This window comes from Tupaia chinensis, unplaced genomic scaffold (assembly GCF_000334495.1).
Source record: "Tupaia chinensis unplaced genomic scaffold, TupChi_1.0 Scaffold141887_1, whole genome shotgun sequence".
In the NCBI taxonomy this organism is placed as follows: Eukaryota; Metazoa; Chordata; class Mammalia; order Scandentia; family Tupaiidae; genus Tupaia; species Tupaia belangeri.
In genome coordinates, this window is record NW_006201743.1 from 21705 (window position 1) to 33786 (window position 12082).

The window sequence follows — 12082 nt, forward strand, 5'->3', positions numbered from 1 at the left end:
TTCCCTATGAGAGAAAGGAAAGAGAGTAGAGTGAGAAAGGCAACGGGGTTCTATCACATAGCGATCCATTTTCCCCATCCCTCCAGCTCGTCAGGATCCTGGGCACACACACAAATACCTGGTGTATTTTGAGACTGATCCCCTGGGATCCAGACCTGTAGTCAGCCATTCACCTTCCAGGATTGCAGTTCAGATTGCTACCCACTACACTACCAGTCTGGTCCTCGTTGCTCATTTTTACATTGTGTTGTCTTTTTATTACTGAGTTGCAGGAATTCTTTATATATTCTGGATACTAGACCCTTATCAAATATATAGTCTGCAGATATTTAAGTTGTTTTCTACTTTATGATTGGTTTTGTTTGTAGCACAAAGGTTGTTTTCATTTTTTTTTTTTGGAGAGCTTTTTGCTATAGGGCTCTTGCGCTCTCCAGAAGGACAGAGAGATACAGAGAGATGGGAAGTGACAAATCACTCCCCAGGGGGGATGGCCACGCTGCAATCCCTTTTCCTCCATTCTCCTCTCAGGATCACACACACACACACACACACACACACACGCGCGCGCGGTGTGTGAATTTAAGCCACCAGGTGCTGGACTCAAACTGCGGTCAACTGTATGTCCGTCCAGCGACATAGTCTTTACACCAACTGCTGGTTTCAAAAGTTGTTAATTTTTAAAAAATTTTTGCTAGAAGGTGCATAACCCTTCAGAGGGAGACGGAGAGAGAGAGAAAGTAAGAAAACACTCTCCATGGGTAATGGTCTCACCGCAGTCACTTCTCTGTTTTTCCATCCTATCAGGATTTGGAGCATCTATGCACATGTGCCTGGTGTGTTGATAAAGCTGCCACGCCCGCCACTTGAACAGCATGGTCAGCCATGTGGAATCCAGCTGTCTTAACTATCACACCATGGACTGGCCCCAAAAGTTTTTAATTTTGATATAGTCCTATATATTATTTGTCCTTTCGTTGCTGTGTTTTTTGGCATTGTTTCTTAAAAAAAGTTGTTAACCTAAAGTCATCTTCATTGCAAGATATTTTATTTACTTTAGTATTCTTTGGTTTTATGTATCAGTAGATCTCATGCAATATTTGCAACATACTAAAATTTTTATTGCTTATACTAAATACTGGTTTATTTGAGCTTCCTGTGTTTTATTTGCTAAATCTGATCTACATACACATATATATGTATATATTTGACTATTTGTTATAAAGTCTTAAAACTGTGTGCAGAAGTAGGGACTGGTAAACATATCTTCATTAATCTACCATACATCCCAAATAAATATAAACTTTGTGCAGTTTTGTGTCCAAGTAGTTTAAATTTCTTACTGCTTTTTAAGTTCACTGTCTTGGATTTTATAGGTAAATATTAATATTATCTGCAAATATTGATACTTTTATTATAAATTTCTTTCTAGTACTTTAACTTCAGAAAATCTGTCGTTTTTGCAGTGACTGTAACCTTTTTTTTAAGGGTTTTTGCCGTAGGGGTGGGTTCGCCGGAAACACAGTAAGAAAGAAATGAGAAATCACCTCCCAGAGGGGATGACCACACCACAACCCCTTCCCCTCTGTTCTTTTTTTCTTTTAACTTATTTTATTTAGCTTTATTTATTTATTTATTTTAATTTTACCAGAAAGGGACAGAGTGAGAGAGGGAAAGTAAGAAAGCAATCTAACAGGTCTGGAACTTGAACCATGGTTAACCATATGGGAGTCCAGTGCCCTCAACCACCATGCCTCCTGCCCCTCCCGCCCACCCCGTTCTTTTCTTGGGAGTTTGGGCAAATGCATACACATGCCGGTGTGAATTTCAAGTCACTGGGTCCAGTACTCAAACCATGGTTGAGCATGTGGGTGTCCAGCTCCTTAACCACCATGCCACCTGCCATACCTATGACTAGCTTTTTTTTCTTTTTATACCACTTTATTCCAACTTGAGTACATCAATATAAAATTAAACACTGATGAACTGTTTTCCTTACTAATTCTGAATTACCGTAAATATACAAGTTCTTCTAGCAGTTCTACACTTAAATCATCTCTGACACATGGTAGATTTCATATAATGAAAGTACCTAAAATAATTAGTACAATATAGTGAACTGATCAAAATAAAATGAACTTTGGAAAACAAGGTTGCAAGATTGTTACTAACATATGTCTAGGAATTACAGGTACTGTGTTTATTACTGTTCTAGCCATGCAGGAACTGAAGCCTCTTTCTTTCAAAAGGTGGAGAGAAAGAAATAATTAGATAACTGTACATTTTGTATAATTTTAAGCAACTCTTAAATATTACAAAAAATGAGACATTTATGAAGATCCTAATACAGTACTCTATTTACAGTACAGCTGAAGTCAAATTTAGAATAATCAAGTTTGAATGTACATAATTGTTAGTGCATTGACTGTCGTGTCCAAAGGGAACAAAACCCTCCCTGTCTCCAAACAACAAAACTTAGGAAATGGCCAACAGTGATTAAACAGAAATCAGAAACCTGGTTCATTTCATTTTCATTAAGAGCCCACATAAATCTGAAGGAAACACCATCAGTTAAGATGCAGTTATCAGTTTTCTTAGTCTTAAAACATAATAGGGTTACATTTGACTTTTTAAACCCCATTTTAAAAAATACAAGACTGGTTATAATTTAGAAGCCACTTATATTTATTTGGTACCTCTGGAAATGGGGGGATTTTCTTGTGTGTGTGCGTGTGTTTTTTTCCCCAATGTGGAATGTACATTTTAAAGAAATGGCTGTTTTCCTGAATACTGTAGCTAAGCATAAATATCTTCAGACTCTTGTTCTTAAAAAAAAAAAAGAATGTTTTGGGAACCAGCAGTTAGTGTAATGGCTATGGCACTGGACTCCCATGTAGTCGACCACAGTTCACGTCCCGGACCCGGTGGCTTAAAACTCAACACCGGGTGCGTGTGTGTGCGGGCCCAAGATCCCAAGAGGAGAATGGAGAAGGGATTGTGGCGTGGCCATCCCCCCTGGGGGGTGATTTCTCGCTTTCTGTCTCTTTGTCTCTCTCTGTCTGTCTGGCGAGTGCACACGCCTTATAGTGAAAATCTCTCCAAAAAAAGAAAAAAAAAAAAGAATGTTTTAAAAAGCCGAAATGAATAAGTTCCAGTCTCTTTCATAGATGACCACCGTGGTTAATTGTGGGTCCAGATAGCCAGACATTTATTTATGTTCCTAGTGATGAGAAATGATTCCCTCTAGCCTTCCAATGAAACTGGTGTACACATAGTTCTCATTTTCCCTTTCTAGTGCCAAAACAGGGCAATACATGCAGGTTATTAAAAATTAAAAATAATTCTGTATTAGAAACTTGACTCTATCATAAACCTCTTCTTTTTTTGGAAGCCATACTGGGCTGGTTAAATGCTCCAATTCCACTGTTAGTGACATTTAGGAAAACATGGAACACTTCACCAATTGGCGTGTCCTCCTTGCGCAGGGGCCGTGCTAATCTTCCCTATCATTCCAATTTTGGTATATGTGCTGCTGAAGCGAGCATAACTGTAACTTTTTATTTTTTATTTATTTATTTTTTTTGCTGGCAGTATTGGAGATTTTTTTGCCTTTTGCCTTTTTATATTTTTAGTGTTTCTGTGTTCAGCAAGAACTCTTACTAATTTTTATTCTACTAGTATTATTAGATTTATAATTGACAGTTGTGTATGGTATAACTTTATGGGTTAAGCTTCTATGAAATCTCTTACTATGGAAAATTTCTTATAAAACCAGCAGTTTTGGGACCAGCAGGTGGTGTATTGGTTAAGGTACTGGACTCCCATATGGCTGACCGTAGTTCAGATTGAATACTGGACCTGGCACCTTGAAACTCACGCCATGTATGCGTGCATGTGTATCCAAAATCCCGTGAGGAAAGGGGATTATGGCATGGCAATCCCTCCTGTAAGGTGATATTTCACTTTTTCTCGACGTCTCTCCCACGAGCGCACACATCCTATAGCAAAATCTCTCTTTAAAAAAAAAAAGAGAGAGAGAGACAGTTTCATTGGAGAGAAAGGACCAGAGATTTTTCTGTCGGCTTTCCTAAAATATAAACATTTGATAGCTGTAATCTAAAAATAACAAATATGACTAAAATTAACAAAAAAGGACCCAAATGTTTCCTCTTTACCCTTTATTTCACACACTCATAAAGTGCTTAGCTTCCCCTATGACCTTTGTCCTTGACCCTGCAGTTTTGCTTACAGGACTATTCACAACTGCCAGTGGTAAACAAAAGAATAAAAGAATGCTTGGATAAACAAAACAGTTCTATTCCAGAAGAACATCCAGACCTTCAAACAATGCAGCTATGTATGCCTGTTCTTCGCATGTAGCTGTTATTTTTCCTACTTACTCTGTTGATTCCAGTTAGCACTGTAATAATAACGCCTTTGTGTGCTGACCTTTTCCCTTAATTAATCAGCGATGTTATATCCACCTTATAACAACTCGTGCTATAAGAAACTTGCTTATATTTGCTAGTACAGGATAAGTACCTACTACTTGATCACAAATAGCAAGATGACTCACCTCAAATATTGAAACTGTCATCATCCTAGCTTGATGCATGTATTCAGGACTGGCTCAGTAAACTGTGTTTATTTGGATATGGGTTGAAAACAAACTAGAAAATGTAATCCTATTATGGTACAAAGTTGTCCTATCTTTTTACTTTTTACAAGTGATACATTATAGGAGGACAAGAACTAGAACTGGTTTGTAGAAAGGCAAAATAATTTCGGGAGAGATACCACAGTATGTAAAAGGGTTTGGGTTTTTCAGCTTGTAAATTAAAGGGATAGACTTGAAGTATAGAAAACCATGAAGTCATAGAGTTAAGTTGAGCTTGTTTTTAGATCTCACCCTGATGAGCTCTAGTTGCCTTTTTTTTTTTCCCTAGTCTTGAAATAGGATATTGAATAGGAGCCCTACAATAGTTTATTTTGAAGCTGAAAATGCAGTTAACTTCTATAAAAGGTATATGTATGAATGATAGATTTATAAGTAATTATTATATGAAATTAAACTATTTTAAGGCTTCATATTTAGTCTTTTGAGGTTTAAGTTAATGGGCCTAAGCATAATCTTATATGGGTACTATTTCAAGTATTTGTTTTGCTGTTATGTAGAAGAGGAACACAACTATTTTGTGACCCATGCAAAGCTAAAGAGGACATACTTTGGCATTGTAACACAAGGAGGGACTGTGTACTAGAGAAAATTGTCTACACATGACACAGAAAGCAGAGAACTTTGTTCTTCCTACAGATGGTTTCAGCATGTTCTATTTGACGAATTGATGGGGTTGTAGAAAAATTTCAAGTATTAGATGAATGTTGTATGAGAGATGATTTGTATGGTCTTATCTGCTCTGAGGTTTTATAATAAAACAACAGGAACTATTATTAGTTAGAGAACATTGACCTGAATGGACTGTAAATCTAGAAAGAGTACAATAAGGGACCAGCAGATGGCATAATGGTAATATTGCTGGATTCCCACATGGCCACCTGTGGTTTGAGTTCTGGACCTGGCGGCTTGAGCTCACACTGGGCATGTGTGCGAGTCTGCCCAAAATCCCGAGAGGAGAATGAAGGAGAAGGGTTTATGGCGTGGCCATCCTCCTGGAGGGTGATTTCTTACTTTCTGTCTCTCTGTCTCTCCGGCAAGTGCTCTGGCAAACACATGTGCCCTGTAGCAAAAATCTCTTAAAAAAAAAAAAAAAAAGGAGAAGAAAAAGTACAGGAAGTTGGGACCAGTAGATAACATAATGGTTGTGGTGCTGGATTCCCACATAGTTGTCTGTGATTTGAGTCCGGGACCAGCAGCTTGAAACTCAATGCTGGGTGCTTGTGCGTGTGTTCCTAAAATCCCAAGAGGAGAATGGAAGAGAAGGGATTGTGGTGTGGCCATACCCCCTGAGGGAGAAATCACTTTCTGTCTCTCTGTCTCTGGTGAGCTCACATGCTCTATAGCAATAACCTATTAAAAAAAAAAAAGAGAGAGAGAAAGAGAAAGAAAAAACTTATGTCAAAACCTGGAGATGGTCTTTTAGCCTTTGTAAGTTGAGGAATCAGGCCAACTGGTGGTGTGGAGGCTGGGGTGGCTAGATCTCACCAATGGCCAATTGCTTGGTTGGAGTGCCAGATCCAGCAACTTGAAAAACAGGGAGTGGATGCACATGTATCTAAAATCCTAAGAGGAGATTGGAGGAGAGGAGATTGTGATGTGACCATCTCCCCGGGGGGTGGGGGGGAGATTCCTTTTCACTACCCACATCGCTCTTCATAAGCATGTGAGCCCTTGTTATACATGTTTAAAACAGTACTTCGTAGGGGCTAGCAAGTGGCATGGTGGTTAGAATGTTGGACTCCCACAAGGCTTACCATGGTTCGAGGCCCAGACCTGGTGGCTTGCTTTCTCACTTTCCCTTTCTCTCTGGTCAAATAAAAAAAAATAATAATACAAAAGGCATCTCTGAGCCCGCTGAGTAGATACCAGGAGCAAAACTCACCCTCCTGAGTTGAAAAAAATTGTGGACAAGAAGTTATCATTAAGTGGTGGCAGACATGTCCAAGAAATATTGCCAGCAACCCAGTGGAAAGTGAGGGGTGCTTGCTTCCCCTCTGCTTCTGTCTCTCTGGTGAGCCCATGTGCCCACTAGCAGTAATAAAAAAAAAAAAAAGAGAGAGAAAAGAAATGGAAGGTGACTTGAAGAGATTTTTATTGTCCGGATTTAGGACAATTTTAGCATAGAAAAATATGTGTCATAGAAAGAATCCCTGAGTCCATAGTTTAAGAAAATTTGCCAGAGAGTGTGTGCATTTACCAGAGAGTGTCACAGAGACAGACCCTTCAAGAAAGCACTCTTCATGGAGAATGATCACACTATAATCCCTTCTCCATTCCCCCCCACCCCTGTTTTTTTTTAAAGATTTTTGGGCATGCACACATATATGCCTGGTATGTTTTTAAACCGCCTCATCTGAACTTGAACCATATGGTTGACCATGTGGGATGCAGCTTTATGAGTTCGTATTGACAATAAAAAATGGGAGAGAAGATCTTTACAGAAGAATGCTGGTTGGTAAGTATAGAAAGAATTGTAGAATCAGAAAGAACATTGGGACCAGCAGTTAGCATAATGGCTATGTTGCTGGACTCCCATGAAGTCAACCCCAGTTCGAGTCCTGGACCCCATGGATTAAACTCACGCTGGGTGCGTGTGTGTGCATGCCCAAGATCCCGAGAGAAGAATGGAGGAGAAGGGATTGTGGCATGCCCCCCCCGCCCCCGGGGGTGATTTCTTGCTTTCTGTCTCTCTGTCTCTCTGTCGAGTACATGCGCCCTATAGCGAAAACCTCTCCAAAAAAAAAAAAGAACATTAAAAAAGAAAAAAATTTGTACTTTAATTCCATGTTTCCATAAACCTTTAAAAAAAATGCCAGGGGGGCTGAAATGCTCACCAGTGGGAAATGAAGAGATGGGGAAGGAGTAAGAGGAGGGGTGAGGGGGAGGAGGAGAAAGCACCCTTCAATGGAATACGCTCATATGAGGTCCCATCAGGATTTTGGGTATGTATGCACATGTGCCCAGTGTGTTTTTCAAGCCTCTAGGACTGGTACTCAACCTGAAGTTGGCCATGCGGGATCCAGTTCCCTTAACCACTAGGCTATGGGGCTGGCCCGGAAAAACCATTTTGTACTTTGCAGTGTGATCATTGATTCAGCAAAAATCACTAATGAATGCTATAACCACTGGGTAAAAGAAGTTTGTTGGGAAATAAAATAGTCATAAGGTATCAAAGTATCACCTCATGAATTATTTAGCAATTACAAAGGAAAAATATGTACTTTTATATTGGGGAGATCTGATAGTCACCAGCTTAACAGAATGATCAAATCTTAGCAACCTGAATAGTAAGACAGACCAACACTTTTGCCTTTTGAAAAACAAAACAAAACAAAACAAAAAACATAAGTACAGTATTCTTGCCAAATATGTTTAACTTAATTCTAATTATAATGATCAGTTAGTCAAATCAAGAATGTGTGCTGTTCTACAAGGCTACTGCTTAGTCTCTTTTAAAATGACAGTATCGGGAGGCCGGCAGGTGGTATGGTAGTTTAGGATGCTGGGCTCCCACATGGCTAACAGTGGTTCGAGTCCCGGATCTGGTGGCTTGCTTTCTCACTTTCTCTCTGTCTCTCTCTCATTCTGGTCAAATTAAAATAAATAAATAAAGTTAAAAAATAAAGTCAATATCAGGCCAGTTCGTGGCCTGGTGGTTAAGGTGGCTGGATCTCACATGGTCAACTTGTGGTTCAACTCCAGAATCAAGCAGCTCGAGAAATGCTCCGAGTACATGTGCATGCATGTCCCAAATCCCGAAATCAGGAAGAAACAGAGGAGGAGGAACTGCAGTATGATCGTGCCCCATGGGGGTTGTTTTCTTTTCTTTTTTTTTTTTTTTGGAGAGGTTTTCGCTATAGGGCGTGTGCACTCGCCAGATAGACAGAGACATAGAGACAGAAAACGAGAAATCACCCCCCAGGGGGGATGGTCACGCCGCAATCCCTTCTCCTCCATTCTCCTCTCGGGATCTTGGGCATGCACGCACACGTGCCCGGCGTGAGTTTTAAGCCACCGGGTCCAGGACAGAAACCGCGGTATACTACGTGGGTGTCCAGCGACATAACCATTACTCTAACTGCTGGTTCCCCCATGGGGGTTGTTTTCTCACCTCCCCTGCCCCATTTCTCTCTGGCAAGTGTATGCATCCCACCCCTCTCACCCTGTTTCTCTCTGGCAAGTGCATGTACTCTCTGGCAAATTAAAAAAAAAGAAAAAAAAGGCAATGAATTCTGTAGTCAGAGTATGTTGTCCAACCTTAAAAAAATAAATAAGTTAGTGAACAGAAAATCAGTATCAAGAAAAATATGTTGACAGGGCGGGTCCAATTAATAGAAGACTCAGGAAACATAATAACCAAATTCTATGCGTGGGTCCCGGAGTTAATAAAAACTTACTTTATAAAAGACATTTTTAGAATAATAGGGGGAATTTGTGTTGAATTATGCACTAAATGAGTTTGTGAAAATATTTTTTGGGGGAGTATGTAAATGGTATTTCAATTATGGAGAATGTCTTTATTCTTTTCAGGTTTTTACTGTTGAGCATGTGTGTTTGCCAAGAACGAGACAGAGTGAGAATGAGAGGGAAAGTGAGAAATCAGCCCCCATGGGGGATGGCCATGCCACAGTCCCTTTTCCTCCATTCTCCTTTTGGGATTTTGGGCGCACACACACATGACCAGTGTGATTTTCAAGCTGCCTAGCTTGGAATTCGACCCTCTGTTAACAACGTGAAAGTCCAGCACTTTAACCACAATACCACCTCCTGGCACCAAAAATATCTTTATTCTAAAAAGATGTGTATTGGGAGAAGCAGGTGGTGTAGTGAAGTCACTGGATTTCCATGTGACTGACTGTGGTTAAAGTCCTGAACTCGGCAGCTTGAAACTCACACCAGGCATGTGTGCATGCATGCCCAAAATCCTGAGAGGAGAATGGAGGAGAAGGGATTGCAGCATGTCCATCTTCCTGGGAGGAGATTTCTCACTTTTTTTGTTTGTATCTCTGGCGAGCGCATGTGCCCTATAGCAAAAGTCTCTCTCTCAAAAAAAAAAAAAGAAAGATATATATTTAAGAATGAAATGACTATGTGTATAAAGCACTTTTTAAAAAAGTAGTTCAGGGGACCAGCAGTTAGCGTAATGGCTATGTCGCTGGACTCCCACATAGTCGACCATGGTTCGCGGTCCAGACCCAGTGGCTTAAAACTCATGCTGGGCGCGTGTGCGTGCGTGCCCAAGATCCCGAGAAGAGAATGGAGGAGAAGGGATTGCGGTGTGGCCATCCCCCCTGGGGGATGCATTCTCCTTTCTATCTCTCTGTCTCTCTCTGTCTGTCTGGCGAGCGCACGCGCCCTATAACAAAAACCTCTCCAAAAAAAAAAAAGAAGAAAAAGTAGTTCAGAAAATATGTATACTTAAAAAGATGAATGATATGTATGTATTTATAAAAAAGATGCAAAATGTAAACAGTTTAACACGGGCGAAATGTGTAGAGATATTTTTATTCATCCTTCAGTTTTTCATTAGATTTAAAGATTTTCAAATACTGAGTCTCTTTAAAGCAGAGACTATTATAATCCCATGTGACTGTATATGACAATTTGTTAAATAATTAAATGTAATTTTTTTCAATGAAAATATTTGTGTTAATTTATAAATGGTGGTGTAGAAACTTAAAATCTCAAATATTATTTAAACTTAGAAGACAACAGAAATAGCACTAAAAGTAACCTTGTGTGACTCTAACCTCGTGAACATTTCACCCATTCCTCCTTGGAGCATCCTAGCCTCATGAAAACCTGCGCCTCAGTATTGCAGAAGACTGCACTAATAAGGATTTGGGAATAATGAGATGGAGACGCGGGCAGCTAGACAGATCCCAGAGCTCCATGACAGTCAGTAGCTCAAAGAGACTCCAAGTATTGGCTAATGACATCACTTGTCATTCGGGTGGTATTCATATTTAGTGGTACCTCAACATAGTTTTAGTTTTCTTTCACTAATAAAATGTGAAAGTTTCTTGCTTTTTCTATCTTTTCATATGATTCATAGCCACTTGAATATCCTTTATTGTAAATTCCTAATCAAGACTTTTTCTTTTTCTGTCAACTGTGTTGTCTCTTATTTTCTTATTAACATATTGGTATTCCTGTCCTTTGTTGAATATATATCAATTAAAAATGTTCTTTCTGTGACTTGTGTTTTTTACCCTCACAGTGATATCTTTTGATGAGCAGAAGTTTTTAATTTTAGTATGGTTTAATTTATAACTTTTTTTTTTTAAGAGAGGTTTTTTGCTATAGGGTGTGTGTGCTCGCCAGAAAGACAGAGAGAGACAGAGAGACAGAAAGCAAGAAATCACCCCCAGGGGGGATAGCCACGCCCCAGTCCCTTCTCCTCCATTCTCCTCTTGGGATCTTGGGCACGTACACACACACACACACACATACACACACACACACACACACACACACACACACACACGCCTAGCATGAGTTTAAGCCACCGGGTTTGGGACTCAAACCACAGTCGACTACATGGGAGTCCAGCCACATGACCATTACGCCCATAGCGGGTCCCAAATTTATAACCTTTTTAAAAAGAATTATTTTTTAAATTTTATTCATTATTGTATTTAAAATTTGAACAGAGAGAGAGTGAGAAAGGGGAAGTGAGAAAGTAAGCCACCAGATCCAGGACTTTAACCGAGGTCAGCCATATGGGAATTCAGCATCTTAACCACCATGCCCCTTGCCAGCCCCTGTAACTTTTTTGTGTGTGTGTTGGAATTTTTGTATCCATTTAAGTAAATTGTTGTATTACCTCAGGGTTGGTTTTTCACAGTCTACTTTTAAAAAAAGTCAGTTTGAAATTAAAATGTGCTATTTCTGTATCAGTGGCTTAAACAGTGAAGACATTTATTTCTCTTATAACTGAGCTGATAAACAATTGGGGAAAGATAGGCTGAATTAGTTCCTGGGGTCATGCAGGATACAGACGCCCTCTGTCTTATTGTTACACCATTCTCTACTCTCAGACCTTGCTACTCAAAATGTGATTCCCAGCAACAGCACATCATCATTTTTTTTTTTTTAATAGACCACAGATTAGTTTATTTTTAACACCCATCATGCCATGAATTCATAGGGAATAGGTTCCAGTAGCTCAGGCTCCTTTCCATTGGTTCTCACAAAGTGTGCTTCTCTGGGTGGAGCAGGCTGGCGCTTTAGTTGAACCCAGGTACCTTTCTCTTTGGCTTCTTTCTTTTTCTGGTCATTTTCCTTCACACGTTTTAGGAAGCTATCTCTGCTCTTAGAATGTTTAATATGCTCAATATGCACATTGATTCTCTTGGCAAGAATCTTGCCCTTAACTTGTTTGTTCACAACAATGCCAACAGCATG

At 39.7% G+C, this 12082-nt stretch overlaps 1 protein-coding gene and 1 non-coding gene across 2 annotated transcripts in view; one reads left to right on the forward strand and one right to left on the reverse strand.

Annotated features, from left to right (window-relative positions):
• The window catches only part of CDK8 (cyclin dependent kinase 8), a gene marked incomplete at its 5' end in the record, with an annotated part of 129915 nt that overhangs the window by 9915 nt on the left and 107918 nt on the right, over window positions 1-12082 (forward strand). The window lies entirely within an intron of this gene.
• LOC114005085 (U6 spliceosomal RNA) lies at window positions 3438-3542 on the reverse strand. The gene has a single exon (XR_003546999.1). It is a non-coding gene; the product is annotated as a U6 spliceosomal RNA (small nuclear RNA).